Source organism: Thalassophryne amazonica, chromosome 4 (genome assembly GCF_902500255.1).
Source record: "Thalassophryne amazonica chromosome 4, fThaAma1.1, whole genome shotgun sequence".
NCBI lineage: Eukaryota > Metazoa > Chordata > Actinopteri > Batrachoidiformes > Batrachoididae > Thalassophryne > Thalassophryne amazonica.
The window spans coordinates 94159301-94180810 of NC_047106.1; the positions used below are offsets into that span (position 1 = coordinate 94159301).

The window sequence follows — 21510 nt, forward strand, 5'->3', positions numbered from 1 at the left end:
TGTTCAAACTGCTTTTTTAGCAATCCTGTGAATCAGTAAACTAGTAATTAGTTGTATAACCACAGTTTTTCATGATTTCTTCACATCTGCGAGGCATTAATTTTGTTGGTTTGGAACCAAGATTTTGCTCATTTACTAGTGTGCTTGGGGTCATTGTCTTGTTGAAACACCCATTTCAAGGGCATGCCCTCTTCAGCATAAGGCAACATGACCTCTTCAAGTATTTTGACATATCCAAACTGATCCATGATACCTGGTATGCGATATATAGGCCCAACACCATAGTAGGGGAAACATGCCCATATCATGATGCTTGCACCATCATGCTTCACTGTCTTCACTGTGAACTGTGGCTTGAATTCAGAGTTTGGGGGTCATCTCACAAACTGTCTGCGGCCCTTGGACCCAAAAAGAACAATTTTACTCTCATCAGTCCACAAAATATTCCTCCATTTCTCTTTAGGCCAGTTGATGTGTTCTTTGGCAAATTGTAACCTCTTCTGCACGTCTTTTATTTAACAGAGGGACTTTGGGGGGGATTCTTGCAAATAAATTAGCTTCACACAGGCATCTTCTAACTGTCACAGCACTTACAGGTTACTCCAGACTTTGATCATCCTGGAGCTGATCAATGGGTGAGCCTTTGCCATTCTGTTTATTCTTCTATCCATTTTGATCCATTTTCTTCCACGCGTCTCTGGTTTTTTGTCCATTTTAAAGCATTGGAGATCATTGTAGATGAACAGCCTATAGGTTTTTGCACCTGCGTATAAGTTTTCCCCTCTCCAATCAACTTTTTAATCAAACTACGCTGTTCTTCTGAACAATGTCTTGAACGTCCCATTTTCCTCAGGCTTTCAAAGAGAAAAGCATGTTCAACAGGTGCTGGCTTCATCCTTAAATAGGGGACACCTGATTCACACCTGTTTGTTCCACAAAACTGATGAACTCACTGACTGAATGCCACACTACTATTATTGTGAACACCCCCTTTTCTACTTTTTTTTTACTAGCCTTAAGAGTGTGCATATCATGAATGCTTGTTCTTGTTGGATTTGTGAGAATCTATTGAATCTACTGGTACCTTGTTTCCCATGTAACAATAAGAAATATACTCAAAACCTGGATTAATCTTTTTAGTCACATAGCACTACTATTATTCTGAACACTACTGTATGTATTGGGGTTGTGGGATCATGATAATGTTCAAGGTTACTCTGACCAACAATGAGGTAAAGATGTATGCAAAATTTCAGCGAGATTCATCACACACTCTGCAAACTTGAACATCCAGTATGCACATAAAGATGTGGACTAAATATCAAAGAAATGCATTAAAAGGGATTAAGGTTGAACATATACATGCATCAGGAAAATATTTGAATCCAAGTAATTTATATGGTTCTGGTAAGATCATGAAAAAATTAAGGGCACATTGACCTACACTGTTTCCCACTTTTGGCAAGATACATCAAAAAGGAGTGAAGTGGGACTCCAGAACCTCTGTGTCCAACAGCAATAAAATGATAATTTTAACATTCAGGGTTTTCTTATAATCCTGATGAGAAAAGCTGTGAATTGGTCAAAAGCTGTATACCAATTGTCAAGGAGATCTGTCAAACTGTGCCAAAGTGTGACTCCAGAAGTACAACTGTCCGCTAGGGAGAAAGGTTGGAAAACCAATTATGTTTACTGTCCTGCTTTCATAAATAAATAAAATATGGACTTTCCAACACCAGGTAAAAGCTGTGTGCCACTTAAGGTGATGCATTAAACAGGAGCCCAGAGAGACTCGAATGAGGATTTTCTTAAAAAGAAGACCTGAAAGTTCAGCTACAGTTTTCTAGAAGGTACATCTGAGATGCAAGCCTAGATTTGATGTTTTAGTGAAAGAAAACCCTCCTCTGTATCACTTCATCATGAAGCTGTATAACTGGGGATACAAAATGCAAAACATGCACTGTGCACAATTTCTCCAATTGCAGCCACAGAAATCTAAAACTTCTTCTGGGTTGTCTGGGTGTCTTGGTGGCTTTCCTCACTCTTCTCCTTCTTGCACAGTCACTCAGTTTTTCAGAACTACTCCACACAGATTTACCATAGAGTGCCATACTGTTCATATTTCTTCATAATTGATCCGAATAAAGACCAAGACATATTCAGTGACTTGGAAATGTTCGTGTATCCATCATCTGACTTGTCTGAAGAAAACTGGCAATTAAACTGATTATTTACAGGTATTATACCAAAGGGGCCCATTACTTATGTTGGCTTTCATATTTTTAATTAAAATATATCAAATTGTAGAGTTTTGAATTGAGATCGAGTTTAAGGAAGATAATTTCAGAAATTTTTATATTGCGAAGCCTGATTTATTTTTGTATTTGAATTCGCAAAAACAAATTAAAATGTATGAAATACATTTTACCATACCATGTATATGAAGTAGTCATATAATCATTAACGAATATTTAATTGAGCATTGTCAAGTTTTCGTTTTTGTTCTTACAGAGGTTGTTAATGTTTCCCCTTTGTTGATGATTTTTAAATATGTTGATTTAAATTATTGTGCATTGTCTGGTTTGTATCCTACATAAAAAATAAATAACAAACAGCCTTCAGTGTTTGCAATATGATGACAACAGCTCTTCTTCCATAAAAGTTACACCATCCACACACTGTACACGCATAACCTCCTTTGCATGTTCAACTAACCTTGTTGGTATCTTCAAGCTGTTACAAGGAAGAACACTGTAATCAAACAAATCCATTGACGCACAAAAACTAAGACGTCCCACATGCAGAGCAGCTGGTGTCCGTTCCGAGCTTCGCTTTGTGTAGATAAATAAATAAATACTCTCAAGCTTGGATATTTCCAAATGAAACAAAAGGAGTCCCTCACACAGCAGCAACAGGCAGGGAAGTTGTCGGAATCATGGGATGTCAAATATTTCTGACGCCCTGCTGTGTCATCTCTCCAGAGGAGGCTGCAGACTCCTAATCAGATGGTGAAGCAGTGATCAGACTAAATCAGACTTACCTGCCTGGTCGTGTCTCCTGTACTCGATCTGGGTGTATGAGCACCTGTGCTGACACACAAGCTCTCCGAACAGGAACTGATGAATCTGCACGACTTCAGCCCTGCAGCATGCAGTGCATTATGGGCTTTCAGCTTCTCTCTCTCTCTCGCTCGCCCTATCTGTTGGCACAGTGTTAGAGGGGGATGTCCTTGCCTCCTGTCTGGAGAGAGGAGGGTGAACACGCACTGTGTCCACGCTCACACATGCACACAATGCAGAAGAAATCTCATGATGACAACCGCCGCTGCTAAGGTTGTCGTGGCAACAGCCTCCCTCTCTCCTCCTCCCTCCTCCCCTCTTTCCTGTAGCTTTTCAGGTTCTCTCAATGTGCTCTGTTTGAATAGTGTGAAACAGCAGCACACATATAAAAGCTTTTAAAAATCATTGTATTTTGCAAGAATTTATTAATTGTATTTAAAGTCTACTTTAAGCCTGAGCTCACACACCAACACAGATGTGGCACCTCTATGGTTATACTATCTCCAACTGTTGCTTCTGCCTTCCGAAATTAGAAAAAAAACAAAAAAAAAAACAAGTTGTGTGATCTGAGAGGGGGGATACGCAGTGTAATGTGGATATGTCTTTGTTTCTTCTCCTCCACTACTACCGCCAGTGGACGGACACCTGCATCCATTTGATAACACATGTAACAGTCACATTACAAAGAGGAAGATGGACCAGCTGAATGGAGTGATTGTGTGCGTGCACAAACAAGGCAAATATATATATATATATATATATATATATATATATATATATATATATATATTTACACAACACCAATTCCAATGAAGTTGGGACGTTGTGTGAAATGTAAATAGAAACTGAATACATTGATTTGCAAATACTCTTCAACCTATATTCAATTTGAATACACCACAAAGACAAGATATTTAATGTTCAAACTGATAGACTTTTTTGTTTTTGTGGAAATAGAGACTGGGAAAGTTGATGAATGCTCAAAGAACACCTGTTTGGAACATTCCACAGGTGAAAAGGTTAATTGGAAACAGGTGAGTATCATGATTGGGTATAAAAGGAGCATCTCCAAAAGGCTCACCAGTTCACAAGCAAAATGGGGCATGGATCAACCACTGTGTGAACAACTGCGTGAAAAAAAATAGACCAACAGTTAAAGAACAATGTTTCTCAACATTCAATTGCAAGGAATTTAGGGATTAAATCATCTACAGTTCATAATATAATCAGAAGTTCAGAGAATCTGGAGAACTGTCTACACGTAAGCGGCAAGGCCGAAAACCAACATTGAATGCCCGTGACCTTCAATCCCTCAGGTGGCACTGCATTCAAAACCGACATCATTGTGTAAAGGATTTTAATGTGTGGGCTCAGGAACACTTCAGAAAACCATTGTCAGTTAACACAGTTCGTCACTACATCTACAAGTGCAAGTTAAAACACTACCATGCAAAGCGAAAGCCATACATCAACAGCATCCAGAAATGCAGCTGCCTTCTCTGGGCCTGAGCTCATTTGAAATGGACAAACACAAAGTGGAAAAGTGTGCTTGGTCTGATGAGTCCACATTTCAGTTTGTTTCTGGAAATCATGGATGTTGTGTCCTCTGGACAAAAGAGGAAAAAGACCAACCAGATTGTTACCAGCGCAAAGTTCAAAAGCCAGCATCTGTGATGGTATGGGGTTGTGTTAGTGCCCGTGGCATGGGCAAATTACACATCTGTGATGGCACCATCAGTGCTGAAAGGTACATCCAGGTTTTGGAGCAACACATGCTGCCATCCAAGCAACGTCTTTTTCAGGGACGTCCCTGCTTATTTCGAAAGACAATGCCAAGCCACATTCTGCACGTGTTACAACAGCGTGGCTTCGTAGTAAAAGAGTGTGTGGGTACCTGACTGGCCTGCCTGCAGTCCAGACCTGTCGCCCATTGAAAATGTATGGCGCATTATGAAGCACAAAATCTGACAATGGAGACCCCAGACTGTTGAACAATTGAAGTCATACATCTAACAAGAATGGGAAAGAGTCCACCTACAAAGCTTCAACAATTAGTGTCCTCAGTTCCCAAACGCTTATTGAGTGTTGTTAGAAGGAAAGGTGATGTAACACAGTGGTAAACATACCACTGTCCCAGCTTTTTTGAAATGTTTTGCAGGCATCCATTTCAAAATGAGCAAATATTTGCACAAAAACAATAAAGTTTTCAGTTTGAACATTAAATATCTTGTCTTGTCTGTGGTGTATTCAATTGAATATACGTTGTAGAGGAAATAATGCAATGCAAATAATGCAAATAATTGTATTCTGTTTTTATTTACATTTTACACAATGTCCCAACTTCATTGGAATTGGGGTTGTGTTATACAAATAATGAATGTTTACAGTTGTGCTCAAAAGTTTACATACCCTGGCAGAATTTTTGCTTTTTTTGGCCATTTTTAAGAGAATATGAATGACAACACAAAAACTTTTTTAACTCATGGTTAGTGGTTGGGTGAAGCCATTTATTGTCAAACAACTGTTTCTTCTTTTTAAATCAAAATGACAAGAGAACTACCTAAATGACCCTGATCCAAAGTTTACATACCCCTGTTCTTAATACTGTGTATTGCCCCTTTAACATCAATGACAGCTTGGAGTCTTTTGTGGTAGTTTTGGATGAGGCTCTCTGATGGTAAAGCTGCCACTGAATATGTCTTGGACTTAATTCACAATAATTACAAAGCAATACAAACAATATGACACTTTATGGTAAATCTGCATGGAGTAGACAGCTCTCAAAAACTGAGTGACTGTGCAACAAGGAGAAGTGAAGAAAGCCACCAAAACACCCAGACAACCCAGGAGAAGTTATGGGCTTATGTGGCTGTGATTGGAGAAATTGTGCATAGTGCAAGCTTTGCATTTTGCATCACTGCTCTTAGCTTCATATTGGAGTAGAGCAGAGAATGATTTTCTTTCACCAAAACAGATCCAATCCAGGCTTGCATCTCAGATGTACCTTCTGGCAATTTATGAGGTCTATTAGACAATAAACCGACCCTTTTATTTATTTTTTTTTAACTATATGGATTTGAATGACGTGCGATTCCACCAATCATGCTTGAACCCTCGTGCGCATGCGTGAGTTTTTTCACGCGTGTTGGTGACGTCATTTCCCTGTGGGCAGGCCTTGAGTGAGATGTGGTCCCGCCCTCTCGGCTGAATTCCTTTGTTTCACACGCTGCTCCAGACGGCGCGCGTTGCTTTATCAAAATTTTTTCTGGACCTGTGAGGAATATCCGAGTGGACACTATTCGAGAAATTAAGCTGGTTTTTGGTGAAAAGTTTAACGGCTGATGAGAGATTATGGGGTGTTTCTGTCGGTGTAAGGACTTCCCACAGAGCAGGACGTCCTGCAGCGCTTCCAGGCGCTGTCATCGGCCTGTTTCGACCTGAAAACATCCTAATTTAAGGCTTAATTCACCCAGGACGTCGTGAGAGAACAGAGAAGATTCAGAAGAGGCCGGCATGAGGACATTTTTTAATGAAAGACGTGCGCGCACGACAGGAAAAACAGGAATCTGTGTGCGCCGCGACAGGAAAAACACCTCCGTGTTGAAAACCATTTGTAAAATTCAGGCGGCTTTTGATGGCTTTCAACAAGTGAGTAACTGAGAAATTGTTTAACAGCTTGGGCATGTTCCAACTTGCCCGTTAAGGTTTCCAACGGAGGTGTTTTTCCTGTCGCGACCCCCTGCGGTCGGGTCTGGCCCGACATGCGACTCTGCCCGCACGTTCTTTCATTACAAAATGTTCGTTAACAATGGAATGTCCGAATAAACTCCTCATGCCGACTTCTTCTGAAAGTTCTCTGTTCTCTGACGACTTCCTGGGTCAACAGAGCCTGAAATGTGGAAGTTTTCAACTTGAAACGGCGAGACGCTGCCGCCTCGAAGCGCAGATCGCCGTCAGGCACCGTGGGCCGTCCTTACGGCAATACTTACAGACCAAAATCTCTCATCAGCCGTTAAAATTTTTACCGAAAACCAGCTGAATTTATCGAATGGTGTCCACTCAGTTGTGCCTTACAGTTTTGAAAAAAAATTTTATCAAACAAAGCAGCAGTCTCTGAGCCATTCCTAAACAATGAAAAAATCGACGAGAGGGTGGGCGACTCCTCACTCAAAGACTGCCCACAGGCGAATGACGTAACCGACAGGTGTGAAAAAACTCTCGCATGCCCACGAGGGTTCAAGCATATCTGATGTAATCACACGTGATTCAAATCCATATGGTTTTTGAAAAAAATAATAAGGTCGGATACTTTTCTAATAGACCTCGTATAGCTAAACTTTCAGGTCTTCTTTTTAAGAAAATCCTCCTCTATAGCACTTCATCATGAAGCTGGATAATTGGTGATACAAAATGCAAAGCTTGCACTGTGCATAATTTCTCCAGTCACAGCCACGTAAGCCCATAACTTCTTTTGGGTTGTCTGGGTGTCTTGGTGGCTTTCCTCACTCTTCTACTTCTTGCACGGTCATTCAGTTTTTGAGAACTGTCTACTCCATGCAGATTTAACATAGAGTGCCATATTGTTTGTATTGCTTTCAATTTATGTAAATAAAGTCTGAAACATATTCAGTGGCAGCTTTACCATCAGAGAGCCTCGTCCACAACTGCCAAAAAAGACTCCAAGCTGTCAGTGATGTTAAAGGGGGCAATACACAGTATTAAGAACAGGGGTATGTAAACTTTTGATCAGGTTCCTTTGGGTAGTTCTCTTGTCATTTTGATTTAAAAAGAGGAAACACAGTTGTTTGACAATGAATGGCTTCACCCAACCACTAACCATGAGTGACAAAAAAGTTTTTGTGTTGTCATTCATATTCTCTTAAAAATGGCCAAAAACCAAAAATTCTGCCCGGGTATGTAAACTTTTGAGCACAACTGTATGAGTTCAATGGTATGAATATTTCATGAGATGAAAGATGGAATGTTCCATTCAATGAGGCAATGGTACATTGAACTACATTGAGCTAAAATGTAGCACATTTCATAAAGCACCAAAATTGCACACTAAAAAATAACTATTTCACGGTTATTGAAACACAACGGCAAATGGTATGAATAATCCATGTCACTTGACATACAACCCACCAATCAAATGACAAGGATCCACTCAGTCGTTTTATATATATATATATATATATATATATATATATATATATATATATATATATATATATATATATATATATATATATATATATATATATATGTTTGTGTGTGTGTGTGTGTGTGTGTGTGTGTGTGTGTGTGTGTGTGTGTGTGTGTGTGTATATATATATAAATATTAGGGGTGTAAGCACATCTTGATTGTTTTATTTAGACTGCTGTGGAAAGCCCCCCCACCAAAAAAAAAAAAGGTTTCCTGGTCCTAATACTTACCAACTTGATTGTATGCCGTCGCCTGTATGCAGTGGTGGGCACTGTTCAGCTAATCCATTAAGCGATAATTATCAAAGCTATTGTTTTTGTTAGTGGATTAGCTTTTCAGATAAGTTTTAAAACCATCATTGGACCAATTATCTTCCAATAAATTTAGTTCCGATAACTTTCAGCCCACTAACATTTTTTTTTTTTTTTTTTGCTGGTAAAGTGAACAAAGTTTAACAGTCAAAAACATTTGTAAACCCTAAAATCAAACATTTTAATCCCTGTCATGTGTAGACAGTGGTTTATGGCAGACTGGCTGTCGCTTGTTGATGACATCATCATTAAGCGCAATATGTGATTGGCCGGTCAACGCAAAGAGCATTGTTGGTAATGTATTTCAGGTTTACTTTGGACGTTACACTGTTACCGTCCACTCGACACAAACAAAATGGAATAATTTTAACATTATTATTTTTTTTTTTCTTTGTGGCACGGGATCATTTAATCACCAAGACTCAGTGGGAGAGATGAGATCTCACGGTGCAGCTGCAAGGACTTCCCTTCACTGTTTACACACCGTTTTGGACAATTAGGATGCTTTATGTGGAATACTTTCTTCAGAATTTAATGAATCCCACTGAAACTAACAGGTAAGAATTTATATTTACTACGTGTATTTTACTCTGCCAATCAATGCATTAATGGACGTATTTCAGTTGTTTAAGCCGCAGGGTTCAAAGCGTGTGAAAAAGCAGCAGCTTTTAGTTCATAAATGACAGTGTATATAATACCGAGATAAACTGTGACTTCTAATACTGTGTTTTACTGCTTTTGAAAGTTGATGACAGTGTTTTGGGTTTTATTTTTTATGCACTCATTTTTCATGTGTCCTTTTGTGTTTGTAATCCTTGAATTTACCCAGAAGCCCCTGCGGCACTTAAAGAGAACCTGGATTATCAGAAGCTGATAGTGTAATCTGATGTGGCCGTGTCTGAATAAAAGTTATCAGTTATCGGTTATCTGTAATAAAGATAAACTTTTTCGCAGTTATCGGTTTAGCGTCATAAAATATAACTTTTCAGTTATGGGATTACTGGTTATCAAAGCTAACTTTTTGTTTAGCTGTGCCCACCACTGCCTATAAGTTGTTTTATGGGTGATTCAGGAACACAGAGTGCTGTCTGTATGCGGCAGGTCAGAAGATGGAATGAAAGGGTGAAAGTTCAGCTTTTAGTCACCAGTCATGATGTAAGTGTGTTGGCATGGGCACTGACGGTTAGTTGGATGTGGTGAAAATTAGAATCCTGAGATGTATGTATGGAATTACTAAACTGGACCAAATTTTAAGTGCAGAGAATTTACAGGAAATTATGTGGAGGTGGCTGGGACATATGACGATGAGAATGAATGTGCAAGGAAAGAAAAAAAAATAGGAAGGTTCAATTAATTAAGAAAAATAATTTTTTAAGGAAAGTGGCAAAGAGGAGAGGATGTGTTGTGAAAGTGTAGTGACATGGACCCACAACAGGGGGTGTAAATGAATGGAGAATGAATGAGCCAAAAATAGAACACTTTACTGTTGTGAATGTGCACAACGAAATACAGACGGTTACAGAATTTGTATGCAGTCAATCTACAGAGGTGACGTGTGGGCAGGCTCGAGGATAGAAGACGTCTGTCCAGAGAAGAACCGGATCCCACACGATTTCCACTGCCACCGAACCCAAGTCCTGAGTCCCCAGGTGGCCACTGTCTCCGGCTGTCGGATCTGGTACTGTTGGCAGGAAGCAGAAACAGTTAGGTGTGGGTGTGTGCACACCCAGTAACACAGTCAGCAAAGCAGGTGGGAATTGCACCTCCACCTCCGCAATACTGAACACAGTCAATCCGCTAAACCCGACCAGTTGCTTGTCTTACGAGTCGTGAAGGGTGAGATCCTGCACCCTGCCATCAACGACTGATTCAGCCTCCCGCTGACACAAGCAAACAGGTCCTTCTGAAAAGAATAAACAAACGGTTACGTGCAATACGGCACAGTATCTGGCTGAGAGAATTACCTCTAATGGTAGGTGATATCTTGGCAGCGGGGTGGAGAAGTCGTCCGGCTTTTATGGAGCGGTTGATGAAGTGGAGATGAGTGACAGCTGTCATGAGTTGATGAGTGACAGCTGTCACTCCCGGATGTTCCCGTGAGGCGGCAGCGCCCTCTCGTGCCTGAAGCCCGCACTTCAGGCAGGGTGCCCTCTGGTGGTGGTGGGCCAGCAGTACCTCCTCTTTAGCGGCCCACACAACAGCACCCCCCCTCAACGGGCGCCTCCTGGCGCCCGACCAGGCTTGTCGGGGTGTCGGGTGTAGAAGTCGGCCAGGAGGGCCGGGTCCAGGATGAAGCTCCTCTTCACCCAGATGCATTCTTTGGGTCCATACCCCTCCCAGTCCACAAGATACTGGAACCCCCGGCCCATACGACGGACGTCCATGAGCCGGCGCACTGTCCACGCGGGCTCCCCGTCGATGATCCAGGCAGGAGGCGGCACCGGTCCGGGAGCACAGAGGGGTTAGGTGTGGTGTGGCTTGATCCTGGAGACGTGAAAAACAGGGTGGATCCGCAGTGAAGCTGGGAGTTGGAGCTTCACTGCGGCCAGATTGAGGACTTTGAGGATCTTGAAAGGTCCAATGTATCTGTCATTCAATTTTGGAGAATCCACCTGGAGGGGGATGTCCTTCGTTGACAGCCACACCTCATGCCTGGGCTGGTATGCAGGGGCCGGGGAACGCCGGCGGTCTGCATGGGCCTTAGCCCTCGTCCGGGCCTTCAACAAGGCAGAATAAGCGGTGCACCACACCCGACGGCATCTTCGCAGGTGGGCCTGGATCGAGGGCACACCGACCTCTCCCTCCACCACAGGAAACAATGGGGGCTGGTACCCCAGACACACCTCAAATGGGGAGAGGCCGGTGGCAGAGGACACCTGGCTGTTATGTGTGTACTCGATCCAAGCCAGATGGTCACTCCAGGCCACCGGGTGCGCGGAGGTCATGCAGCAGAGGGCCTGCTCCAGTTCCTGGTTGGCCCGCTCTGCCTGTCCATTTGTCTGTGGGTGATAACTGGAGAGGCTCACGGTAGCCCCCAGTTCTCTGCAGAAACTCCTCCAGACCAGTGAGGAGAACTGAGGACCACGATCCGAGACGATGTCAGTCGGTATCCCATGCAGATGCACGACGTGGTGGACCAGGAGGTCTGCTGTCTCCTGGGCCGTTGGGAGCTTCAGGAGGGCCACGAAGTGGGCCGCCTTGGAGAACCGGTCCACTATCGTGAGGATGGTGTTCATGCCCTGGGATGGTGGGAGTCCCGTGACAAAGTCCAGGCCAATGTGGGACCAGGGGCGACGAGGCACCAGGAGCGGTTGCAGAAGTCCTTGTGTCCTTGAGTGGTCTGCCTTGCCCCTGGCACAGGTGGTACAGGCCTGAACATATTCCCGGATGTTGGCTTCCATGGACCCCCACCAGAAGTGCTGCTGGACCACTGCCACGGTCCTTCGCACCCCTGGGTGACAGGAGAGCTTGGAACTGTGACAGAAGTCCAGGACTGCAGCTCTGGCCTCTGGTGGGACGTAGAGGCAGTTCTTTGGGCCCATGCCTGGGTCCGGGCTCCGTGCCAGGGCCTCCCGGACGGTCTTCTCCACGTCCCAGGTGAGGGTGGCCACGATAGTGGACTCAGGTATGATGGATTCCAGCGGATCCGACAGCTCAGTTTTGACTTCATCTTCGTGTACCCGGGACAAGGCATCCGCCCTCAGGTTCTTGGTCCCGGGGCGATAGGTGATCCGGAAGTCAAAACGCCCGAAGAACAATGACCAGCGGGCTTGCCTGGGGTTCAGCCGCTTGGCGGTCCTGATATACTCCAGGTTCCGATGGTCTGTGAAAACCGTGAATGGCTCTGAAGCTCCCTCCAACAGGTGTCTCCACTCCTCAAGAGCCTCCTTCACCGCAAGAAGTTCCCGATTGCCCACGTCATAGTTCCGCTCTGCTGGGGTCAACCTGCGAGAAAAGTAGGCACAAGGGTGAAGAACCTTGTCGGACTCCCCGCTCTGGGATAACACGGCTCCTATCCCTGAGTCACAGGCGTCCACTTCAACCACAAACTGGCGGCAAGGATCGGGCTGCACCAGAACTGCTGCAGTCGAAAACTGGCGTTTCAACTCCCTAAACGCGGCTTCGCACCGATCCGACCAGGTGAAGAGGACTTTTGGGGAGGTCAGGGCTGTCAGGGAGCTAACTACCTGACTGTAGCCCTTAATGAACCTCCTGTAGAAATTTGCAAAGCGAGGAACTGTTGCAGCTTCGTACGGCTTGTAGGTTGGGGCCAATCTCTCACAGCCGCAACCTTGGCTGGATCAGGGGCGACAGAGTTGGAGGATATGATAAACCCCAGGAAGGACAAAGAAGTGCGGTGGAACTCGCACTTCTCGCCCTTCACAAACAGCCGGTTCTCCAACAACCGCTGCAGGACCTGACGTACATGCTGGACATGAGTCTCAGGATCCGGGGAGAAGATGAGTATATCGTCTAGATATATGAAGACGAATCGATGCAGGAAGTCCCGCAAGACGTCATTAACCAAAGCTTGGAACGTCGCGGGGGCGTTAGTGAGACTGAACGGCATGACCAGGTACTCAGAGTGACCTAACGGGGTGTTAAATGCCGTCTTCCACTCGTCTCCTTTCCGGATCCGAACCACGTGATACGCATTCCTAAGATCCAGTGTTGTGAAGATCTGGGCTTCATGCAAGGGCGTGAACACTGAATCCAACAGGGGCAAAGGGTATCGATTGCGAACCGTGATCTCGTTCAGCCCTCTGTAGTCAATGCATGGACGGAATCCGCTGTCTTTCTTGCCCACAAAAAAGAAACCTGCACCCATTGGGGAGGTGGAGTTCCGGATCAGCCCGGCAGCTAATGAGTCCCGGATGTAGGTCTCCATTGATACGCGCTCAGGATGTGAGAGGTTGTACAGCCTGCTGGACGGGTACTCAACGCCCGGGATCAAATCAATGGCACAATCATACGGACAGTGCGGGGGAAGGGTGAGTGCCAGATCTTTGCTGAAGACGTCAGCAAGATCGTGGTACTCAACCGGCACCGCTGTCAGATTGGGGGGGACTTTAACCTCCTCATTAGCTATTAAACTGGGGGGAACCGAGGATCATAAACACTCCCGGTGGCAGGTTTCGCTCCACTGAGCCACAACCCCAGACGACCAATCAATCCAGGGATTGTGTTTTACCATCCACGGGAAGCCCAATATCACGCGGGAGGTAGAAGGAGTAACAAAAAACTCAATCTCCTCCCGATGATTCCCAGACACCACCAGAACTACTGGTAGTGTCTTGTGTGTGATTAATGGGAGAAGGGTGCCATCTAGTGCCCGTACCTTCAGAGGCGAAGGAAGCGCCACCAGAGGGAGCCCTACCTCCCTTGCCCATCTGCTGTCCAGCAGATTCCCTTCTGACCCCGTGTCCACCAGTGCTGGGGCTTGAAGGGTTAAATCCCTGCTCAGGATCGTAACTGGGAGATGTGTGGAAATACGTGTATGTCCCACGTGAATGTCTTGGCCCACCCTTAACCCAGTTTCTAAGGGCGGGCGTTCATGTTTAACCGCTTGGGGCAGTCTCTCTGCTGATGCTCACTTGAGCCACAGATAAAGCACTCCCTGCGGGCCAGTCTCCTCTGTCTGTTAGTTGATCTGAATTTGGCCCTGCTCATGTCCATAGCATCATCAGCAGGGGGAGCTGTTGCCACACGGAGTGCTGAGGCTGTGGAGCGTGGGGAGGGCGGAACCTTTTCGGACCCGGAAGGGAGAGGGATGGCGCGTGCCCGGCCACGTCCTTCGTCTCACTCCCGACGGCGTTCTTCTAATCGATTGTCTAAAGGTATGACTAAATCAATAAGTCCATCCAAATCCCGCGGTTCCTCCTTGGCCACCAGGTGCTCCTTCAGGACTGGCGACAGTCCGTTTATGAAGGCGGCGCGGAGGGTAGTCGTATTCCAGCCAGACCTCGCAGCCGCGATGCGGAAGTCGACTGCATATTCATCTGCGCTCCGACGCCCCTGTCTCATAGACAGCAGCACGGTTGATGCGGTCTCGCCTCTGTTAGGGTGATCAAAAACCGTTCTGAACTCCCTCACAAATCCAGTATAAGAGGTAAGGAGCCATGAATTCTGCTCCCAAAGCACTGTAGCCCAAGCGCGTGCCTCACCTCGAAGCAAATTAATTACATAAGCCACCCTATTGGCGTCTGATGCGTACATCACGGGACGCTGTGCAAAGACGAGCGAACACTGCATTAAAAAGTCAGCGCACGTCTCCACACAACCCCCGTACGGCTCAGGGGGACTTATGTATACTTCAGGGGATGGTGGGGGGGGGGGTTGTTGAATGACCAGTGGAATGTCTATATTCGGCACCGGGTCAGCAGGAGGAGAAGCTGCAGCAGTGCCCTGAGCGCGCGCTTCCACCTGCGCAGTGAGAGCCTCCATCCTGCGATTGAGGATGACGTTCTGCTCGGCCATTAGATCCAACTGGGCAGTAAAGGCGGTGAGGATTTGCTGCAACTCACCAATCACGCCTCCTGCAGATGCCTGTGCACCCTGCTCTTCCATTGGCTGTCCAACAGATGGTTGACGCCCCCCGGGATCCATGACGTTGGCCGAGATATCCTGTTGTGAAAGTGTAGTGACACGGATCCACAACAGGGGGTGTAAATGAATTGACAATGAATGAGCCGAAAATAGAACACTTTACTGTTGTGAATGTGCACAATGAAATACAGACGGTTACAGAATTTGTATGCAGTCAATCTACAGAGGTGACGTGTGGGCAGGCTCGAGGATAGAAGATGTCTGTCCAGAGAAGAACCGGATCCCACACGATTTCCACTGCCACCGAACCCGGAGGATACTGGAGCCGCCAAGTCCCGAGTCCCCAGGTGGCCACCGTCTCCGGCTGTCGGATCTGGTACTGCTGGCAGGAAGCAGAAACAGTTAGGTGTGGGTGTGTGCACACCCAGTAACACAGTCAGCAAAGCAGGTGGGAATTGCACCTCCACCTCCGCAATACTGAACACAGTCAATCCGCTAAACCCGACCAGTTGCTTGTCTTATGAGTCGTGAAGAGTGAGATCCCACACCCTGCCGTCAACGACTGATTCAGCCTCCCACTGACACAAGCAAACAGGTCCTTCTGAAAAGAATAAACAAACAGTTACGTGCAATACGGCACAGTATCTGGCTGAGATAATTACCTCTAATGGTAGGCGATATCTCGGCAGTGGGGTGGAGAAGTCGTCCGGCTTTTATGGAGCGGTTGATGAAGTGGAGATGAGTGACAGCTGTCATGAGTTGATGAGTGACAGCTGTCACTCCCGGATGTTCCCATGAGGCGGCAGCACCCTCTCGTGCCTGAAGCCCGCACTTCAGGCAGGGCGCCCTCTGGTGGTGGTGGGCCAGCAGTACCTCCTCTTCAGCGGCCCACACAACAGGATGTGCTGGACTGTGACGCATGGAGGAAGCCAGTCAGGCATATCAGCCAATGAAGAAGGTGGGTGATTCAGGAACATGAGAGTCCAAAGAATTATCACTGGATGGAGAGTTGAGAGACAGAACATTTGAGGAAAAAAGAGAAAAAGGGATAAGGAGAAAGTAAATGTGATAAAGAAAAGGTGTTACCCTCTCTCTGTGGTGAAGGATTAAGGCTCCAAGGCTGCAGCTCAACCATCACATTGGCAAACCCAGTCAGTCAAATTTTCAGCATCTCAATCCATCCTTCTCCTAGCTGTGACCATGCAGCCTCCTGAACCATTGTGCTTCATATTCTAATTGACAGTAAGAAGCCATTAAAATGTGAAATCTTCACTTTTAGGTCCAAAGTCGTGATGGGCTCGTCATGGTTTACTGAGTCTTGAATAGATGTTTTCAGGAAATAAAAAGATCTTTGGACTGGTTCTGCAGGTTCCTTTTTGTTCAGTCAGGATCACAAATTACACTAGAAGAATACAGCATCTCATTTCCTAACAGTCTACCACGGTTGCTCGTAACCAAGAGCCAAGAACAAGTGAAAAGCCAATTTAAGAAGACATAATGTATTATTTCACTGGTGTTAATTGGAACAAACACAAATTTGAGGATCTGTTTGTCTATTAATGTCAAATCCTATCAGAAATATCTGCAGTCAAGTACTTCTCATAGAATCTTCAGCTTCGAGCCTCGTAGCTGCGATCTCTACGAGCACATACAGTGAGGAAAATAAGCATTTGAACACCCTGCGACTTAGAAATCATGGAGGGGCCTGAAAGTTTCATCTTAGGTGCATGTCCACTGTGAGAGACATAATCAAAAAAAAACAAAACAAAATCTGGAAATCACAATGTATGATTTTTTAATAATTTATTTGTATGTTACTGCTGCAAATAAGTATTTGAACCCCTACCAACCAGCAAGAATTCTGGCTCTCACAGACCTGTTAATTTTTCTTTAAGAAGCCCTCTTATTCTGCACTCTTTACCTGTATTAATTGCACCTGTTTGAACTTGTTACCTGTATAAAAGACACCTGTTCACACACTCAGTCAATCACACTCCAACCTGTCCACCATAGCCAAGACCAAAGAGCTGTCTAAGGACACCAGGGACAAAACTGTAGACCTGCACAAGGCTGAGATAGACTGCAGGACAACAGGCAAGCAGCTTGGTAGAAGACAACAACTGTTATGATTATTTATTAGAAAGTGGAAGAAACACAAGATGACTGTCAATCTCCCTCGGTCTGGGATTCCATGCAAGATCTCACATTGTGGGGTAAGGATGATTCTGAGAAAGCTCAGAACTACACAGGAGGACCTGGTTAATGACCTGAAGAGAGCTGGGGCCACAGTCACAAAGATTACATTAGTAACACATGATGCTGTCATGGTTTAAAATCCTGCAGGGCAGCAAGGTCCCCCTGCTCAAGCCAGCACATGTCCAGGCCCATTTGAAGTTCACCAGTGACCATCTGGATGATCCAGAGGAGACATGGGAGAAGGTCATGTGGTCAGATGAGACCAGAATAGAGCTTTTTGGAATCAACTCCACTTACCATGTTTAGAGGATGAGAACAACCCCAAGAAAACCATCCCAACCGTGAAGCATGGGGGTGGAAACATCATACTCTGGGGGTGCTCTTCTGCAAAGTGGACAGGACAACTGCACCATATTGAAGGAAGGATGGATGGGGTCATATATTGCGAGATTTTGGCAAACAACCTCCTTCCCTGAGTAAGAGCACTGAAGATGGGTCATGGCTGGATCTTCCAGCATGACAATGACCCCAAACACACAGCCAGGGCAACTAAGGAGGGGCTTCGTAAGAAGCATTTCAAGGTCCTGGAGTGGCCTGGCAAGTCTCCAGACCTGAAGTCAATAGAAAATCTTTGGAGGGAGCTGAAACTCCAAACTTGAAAGATTTGGAGAAGATCTGTATGGAGGAGTGGCCCAAAATAAGATAAGATAAGATAAGACTTTATTGATCTCACAGTGGAGAAATTCACGTTACGTCAGCTCTTAAAAAACACACAAGATGAGTGCGAGTAGAGGAAAATGTGCATCAAACAGCATGTGCAAAGATAAGCAACAATAATAATACTTGTAACAATACAATAAAATAAGAAAATGAGGTACAAATAGAATATATATATATATATATATATATATATATATATATATATATATATATATATATATATATATATATATATAAACATGATTGAAATTAAAAAAAATAGGAGCATCTTATTTACAATATGTGAAGTGGAGTTTAGATGTGATAACATGACACTAGTGCTGGGATTTGTAAACAAGTTGTTATTCCACATGATTTGTGGACATATTAATATTACACGTGATTGTGGACATATTATTGCATGTGGTTATTTCACAGTGTTATTGTACAGTCTGACAGCAGCAGGGAGGAACGACCTGCGGTATCGTTCCTTCTTGCACTGAGGGTGCCTCAGTCTGTCACTGAAGAAGCTGCTCCGCTCCACTACAGTCTGGTGCAGAGGGTGAGAGGAGTTGTCCATGATGGATTTGAACTTGGCTAACACCCTCCTCTCAGCCACCTCCTCCAGAGAGTCCAGAGGACAGCCCAGGACAGAGCTGGACTTCCTGACCAGCTTGTTCAGTCTCTTTCTGTCCTGCTATGTGCTGCCCGGGGCCCAACAGACGACAGCATAGAGGAGAGCAGAGGCTACAACAGAGTCATAGAAGGTCTTAAGCAGAGGCCTGCTCACTCCAAAGGATCCCTGTTGCAGTGTGTGAAAACTTGGTCAAGAACTACAGGAAACGTCTGACCTCTGTAATGGCAGACAAATGTTTCTGTACCAGTTGTTAAGGTCTGTTTTTCAAGGGGATCAAATACTTATTTCATGCAATCAAATGCAAATTAATTATTTAAAAATCATACTTGACTTCTCCATTCTTTGTAGGTGGGAAAACCTGCAAAACTGACAGGGGATTAAATACTTATTTCCCCCACTGTAGGTACATTTAACTGATTATAAGATTATTAAAGATCCCTAAATACAACCTAAAACCAACCAATGATTAAAAGAAAAAAAAAAAAAACATTTCACCAGGCAAAGCACCAACAATTCAAGAATCACATCCAACATACACCAAGTTATAAAAGATACATGTCAGACCAAATGGGATATATGCAAATAGTGTTACCGCTTAATTATGCACACAAGAAAAACATAACTTTCACATGTGGATAAAATAATGTTCTTTGCACTGATAAACAGATGCACAAACTCGCAGCTTAAAGCAGATAACCCGTAAGTTGGAGAGGAAATGGCATCTCACTAATTTAGAAGATCTTCACTTAGCCTGGAAAAAGAGTCTGTTGCTCTATAAAAAAGCCCTCCGTAAAGCTAGGACATCTTACTACTCATCACTAATTGAAGAAAATAAGAACAACCCCAAGTTTCTTTTCAGCACTGTAGCCAGGCTGACAAAGAGTCAGAGCTCTATTGAGCCGAGTATTCCTTTAACTTTAACTAGTAATGACTTCATGACTTTCTTTGCTAATAAAATTTTAACTATTAGAGAAAAAATTACTCATAACCATCCCAAAGACGTATCGTTATCTTTGGCTGCTTTCAGTGATGCCGGTATTTGGTTAGACTCTTTCTCTCAGATTGTTCTGTCTGAGTTATTTTCATTAGTTACTTCATCCAAACCATCAACATGTCTATTAGACCCCATTCCTACCAGGCTGCTCAAGGAAGCCCTACCATTATTTAATGCTTCGATCTTAAATATGATCAATCTATCTTTATTAGTTGGCTATGTACCACAGGCTTTTAAGGTGGCAGTAATTAAACCATTACTTAAAAAGCCATCACTTGACCCAGCTATCTTAGCTAATTATAGGCCAATCTCCAACCTTCCTTTTCTCTCAAAAATTCTTGAAAGGGTAGTTGTAAAACAGCTAACTGATCATCTGCAGAGGAATGGTCTATTTGAAGAGTTTCAGTCAGGTTTTAGAATTCATCATAGTACAGAAACAGCATTAGTGAAGGTTACAAATGATCTTCTTATGGCCTCAGACAGTGGACTCATCTCTGTGCTTGTTCTCTTACACCTCAGTGCTGCTTTTGATACTGTTGACCATAAAATTTTATTACAGAGATTAGAGCATGCCATAGGTATTAATGGCACTGCGCTGCGGTGGTTTGAATCATATTTATCTAATAGATTACAATTTGTTCATGTAAATGGGGAATCTTCTTCACAGACTAAGGTTAATTATGGAGTTCCACAAGATTCTGTGCTAGGACCAATTTTATTCACTTTATACATGCTTCCCTTAGGCAGTATTATTAGACGGCATTGCTTAAATTTTCATTGTTACGCAGATGATACCCAGCTTTATCTATCCATGAAGCCAGAGGACACACACCAATTAGCTAAACTGCAGGATTGTCTTACAGACATAAAGACATGGATGACCTCTAATTTCTTGCTTTTAAACTCAGATAAAACTGAAGTTATTGTACTTGGCCCCACAAATCTTAGAAACATGGTGTCTAACCAGATCCTTACTCTGGATGGCATTACCCTGACCTCTGGTAATACTGTGAGAAATCTTGCAGTCATTTTTGATCAGGATATGTCATTCAAAGCACATATTAAACAAATATGTAGGACTGCTTTTTTGCATTTACGCAATATCTCTAAAATTAGAAAGGTCTTATCTCAGAGTGATGCTGAAAAACTAATTCATGCATTTATTTCCTCTAGGCTGGACTATTGTAATTCATTATTATCAGGTTGTCCTAAAAGTTCCCTGAAAAGCCTTCAGTTAATTCAAAATGCTGCAGCTAGAGTACTAACGGGGACTAGAAGGAGAGAGCATATCTCACCCATATTGGCCTCTCTTCATTGGCTTCCTGTTAATTCTAGAATAGAATTTAAAATTCTTCTTCTTACTTATAAGGTTTTGAATAATCAGGTCCCATCTTATCTTAGGGACCTCATAGTACCATATCACCCCAATAGAGCGCTTCGCTCTCAGACTGCAGGCTTACTTGTAGTTCCTAGGGTTTGTAAGAGTAGAATGGGAGGCAGAGCCTTCAGCTTTCAGGCTCCTCTCCTGTGGAACCAGCTCCCAATTCGGATCAGGGAGACAGACACCCTCTCTACTTTTAAGATTAGGCTTAAAACTTTCCTTTTTGCTAAAGCTTATAGTTAGGGCTGGATCAGGTGACCCTGAACCATCCCTTAGTTATGCTGCTATAGACTTAGACTGCTGGGGGGTTCCCATGATGCACTGAGTGTTTCTTTCTCTTTTTGCTCTGTATGCACCACTCTGCATTTAATCATTAGTGATTGATCTCTGCTCCCCTCCACAGCATGTCTCTCCCTCAGCCCCAACCAGTCCCAGCAGAAGACTGCCCCTCCCTGAGCCTGGTTCTGCTGGAGGTTTCTTC

At 44.2% G+C, this 21510-nt stretch overlaps 1 long non-coding RNA gene across 1 annotated transcript in view; it reads right to left on the reverse strand.

The window, feature by feature from the left end:
* Nucleotides 1-3338, reverse strand: part of LOC117508497 — a 140729-nt gene extending 137391 nt beyond the window's left edge. The window contains exon 1 of the long non-coding RNA XR_004560107.1: nucleotides 3041-3338. This is a non-coding gene — a long non-coding RNA (uncharacterized LOC117508497). The remainder of the gene's footprint in view (nucleotides 1-3040) is intronic.
* Nucleotides 3339-21510: the final 18172 nt, after the last annotated feature.